Source organism: Helicoverpa zea, chromosome 11, assembly GCF_022581195.2.
Source record: "Helicoverpa zea isolate HzStark_Cry1AcR chromosome 11, ilHelZeax1.1, whole genome shotgun sequence".
Lineage (NCBI taxonomy): Eukaryota > Metazoa > Arthropoda > Insecta > Lepidoptera > Noctuidae > Helicoverpa > Helicoverpa zea.
In genome coordinates, this window is record NC_061462.1 from 9,064,455 (window position 1) to 9,068,505 (window position 4,051).

Below are 4,051 nucleotides of genomic sequence, written 5' to 3' on the forward strand. Positions count from 1 at the left end.
ATTAAGCACCGACCTTACCTACTTGGAGAGGTTTCGCAGTTCCATGCAACCTTCACAACTGGCTATGAAATGTTTTTGGAGAAATTGTCTTTGAAAATCGCGCCATGTGACATTGTCAAATATAACAAATGACTTAGCAATGTAAAACGGTCCAATCACGAGTCTGCATTCAACTTCTAACGAACATCAAACAGTAAAAGTAAACTTTTTTGTGAACTAAAATTTTGATCGAAAAAACGTTATAAAAAGAGAACCCCATGGTTTTTAGATGTTTTGAAATACTTTTTAAAATCCACAAATTATACTGAATCCAATCATACATATGAAGTTCCTGTCGACTCTGGGTTTTTTTTTGGCCATCTCCTTTCACAATTGTCTCTTTTTATCTTAACTTAGTAATTTATATACCTTTTGTCTTCATCTTATTGTGCATTGTAAAGTTTGTTTGGCCGTTAATATAAATAATAATTCTTGTGTTTTGTTTAGATAAAATATTTTGATGATTATTTTGTAACTTTATTTGGTCTTTGAATAATGTAAAAATAATTTAACAAAGTTTACTAGAAATAAACAGTAAACACAAAATGGTACCTATTTTCACTTGAAAAGATTAACTTATTTTTGATCCTTTGTCAGGTAGAGTATCTTAGCATAAATGTCAGATATCAGCACTTTTTCTTAAAAACCTTTTCATTGAAGTCTTTAAAATGGACTCAACATTATCTATACATATAATAAATCTGTAGAAAAGTAATTTTTGTACATTGAAGAAATTGACAAACAAAATAGCCAGCATGTTAAAGGATAACTAACAGAACCCATTTCCATCATTTTTGTCATTTTTGTCCGTTTGTCTGTTTGTCTGTTTGTCTGTTTATCTGTTTGTTTGTTCGGGATTCACGTAAAATCTACGAATTAAATGCAGACAATGCTTATATACAAAAATTCTACGTAACTTGGGGTATTACTTAGTTTTTGTTTCATCGAAATCGATTCACTCTATCAAAAGATATGATTAATTTTGTGAATTCAAGATGTAAAATATTACGACACGCAATCTATTTGTCATAACTGTACATTTGAATGTTGTACTTATATTAGTTGATCGGCCTATTATTAATCTTTACACCGAAAATCACACCTTTATAAGTAACATCGGAAGAAAAAAAAAATGAAAATTTTGTTTAGCCAAGGTTAAAGTAGCTCCATCTGTGGTAAATAATATACATCATCAATTTGTCAAAGGAGCGAGGTGGTAAATGACAATATTACCATACATTCTTTATAGAGGATTATTATTTCAACAGATGGAGTTGTGTATTTTCCGTAATTCACCATATTTTAACACGAAGTGTAATTTTTCGATAGACATTTCAATAGTGTTTGTCAGTTTGCCGTGCCACATCAAAATCCAACTATAATTATTACCTTGATGAAAGGAAAATTAATAGTTCTCGGCCAAATTTAAAACGGTGCCATCTAAATAATTTTTTGAACATTATGTCAAAAATGATGACTTTAGTGGAACAATTAATAATCATTTAAAGTTACAGATGGAGTTCATATCAGGATTTTTTCATAAACATAGTTTAGCTTATCTTCCACTAATGTGGTGGCCTTAAAACAAAGTACTTTGAGTGAGTAGTATTAAGTAGACCTTAATTATTTTTTCTGATGCAAAATATGTAAACTTAATCCTAGAAGAAATGAGGATCTATCTCTCGCAAGCGCTGCTAAGCGTGAGGAAGGTAATGTAGGATTCTGTAGCTTTAAAAACAAGCCCAGATACAAAGTGCAGATAAGAAATGGGAGCTCTCTCTATTTAATACCATCATCATCCTCCGAGCCTTTTCCCAACTATGTTGGGGTCGGCTTCCAGTCTAACCGGATTCAGCTGAGTACCAGTGGTTTACAAGAAGCGACTGCCTATCTGACCTCCTCAACCCAGTTACCCGGGCAACCCGATACCCCTTAGTTAGACTGGTGTCAGACTTACTGGCTTCTGACTACCCGTAACGACTGTCAAGGATGCTCAATGACAGCCGGGACCTACAGTTTAACGTGCCATCCGAAACACAGTCATTGGTGTCTAAGATATACTTAGATAGTACTTACAAACTTAGAAAAGTTGCATTGGTACTTGCCTGACCTGGGATCGAACCCGCGCCCTCATACTCTATTTAATACCATACACACGTAAAATGCTTTATGCGTCTGAAAACGTACAAATTACGCGCCGCATACCAGAGACATGCTTACTTTCAACTTCTGATCGCAAATACACTGTTCACGATTACGAACAGTCTCAGTAAGACCCGAGCCAAGTCTAAAAAAACACCTTTTATATAAAACTACGTTTGATATCATTTAATCACAAAGACAGAATTGTTCTCTGTTGCAAATCCTATCCACCTATATCCTATCCTAATCCAGAATGCATTGCAGGTGTGCATTGCACAAAAACCAATGGTATCCTATTCGAGAAGTCAAAAGAGTTGACCTGCCAACGTCAGCTTCTGCGCTAAGCAAGTGTTCTTAATAGTACCATCAGAATTGATCAGAATTACATTCATCGTTGAATGAGGTGAATAAATTTTCAGAAACCACAATAACAGTAGGAGCCAAAGCGTATTATCGCTTCATAGAGCTCTGATTGGTCCCAGGTGACCAAGTCAGGTCTGATTTGTTCGTTCATCAGATCTTTGAAAGTGTTTCGGTGGATACTTACTGTCGTCCTGTTTACGTGTGACACAAAATATGGTATATAAACGTCCTCCGCAAGAGCGAAATTTTCCCGGTGTGCGGTAGTGACGCACAGTATACAACACTTATGTTTCTTTTGATTTGCTGGCTCCACCAAGAAATGACAAATTGCGAGCGTACATTCTGAAAATCTTGGCAAAACTACAGGTTTCAAGTACGAACACATGAAGTGGACTCTCACAGATACGTACATTTTGCCTATTCGTGAACTAATGCAAACATTTCGGTGGAGTCCCGGCTTAGGCCTCCCCCACATTAGGCGTGCGCGATCCTCGGGCGTATGAGTAGCGCGGGCGCCGCGCGTGCGTCGCGAGCGCGTTGCGTGAGCGTCGCGTTTTGTTGCCCTGCGGCATTTGCAGCGCGCTCGCGGCGCGCACGCGCCGCTCTCCTTGACGTTTAACTGCTAAGGCGTTTAGCGGGCGGCGGGGATAGCAGGCGAAGGGGTAAGAACGCAACTCGAGCGCCGCGTGCTCGCCGCGAGCGCGTCGCTTGCACTCTTCACACATGCCGCAGGGCAGCAAAACGCGACGTTCACGCAGCGCGCTCGCGACGCCCGCACTACTCACACGCCCGAGGATCGCGCACGCCTAATGTGTGGTCAGCCTTACCATGAGTAAGTGAAACTATCCTACCCTATGCGCCTGCTGATGATGATGACTCATTTTATCATCCATCCAGCTATTCCCCAACTATGTTGGTGTTGGCTTCCAGTCACCGAATCTGTTTTAGTACCAATATTTTGCTTGGAGCGACTACCTATCTACAATCCAGTCAACTACACAAGACGATATCCATATTATGGTAAGACTGACAGACTTTCTGGCTTCTGATTAGTCGCAGCAGCTGCAGAAAATGTGCAAATGACAGCTTTATCAGACTCAAAGCATGTAGACATAGATTATAGCTGTTTCCTGTGAAAATTACTTAAGCACCATACGTAATAATTTTCCAAATTGGCTGAACAACGTCACAAACTTTACTTCTTTTGTTTAGATAAATGGTCACATCCACAACACAACCTTGATCAATGAATCTATGCGACTGCGAAGTGCTAATCCTAATTATACTGTCACGTGAAAGAATGCACCTACGGGATAAGTAGTATTTTGACGATTCTATATTGCCCACGCAGACGAAGTTGCGGGCAACAGCTAGTATAAACATTAAAAACAATTCAAATAATTCACAATTTGCCGGTATACGTACACAGTAGCATGAGCTATTTTTAAATTACATTTTGCAAACGTGCGCCGTACTTGAGTACTCATCTTACTGCGCCGTTCCGCAG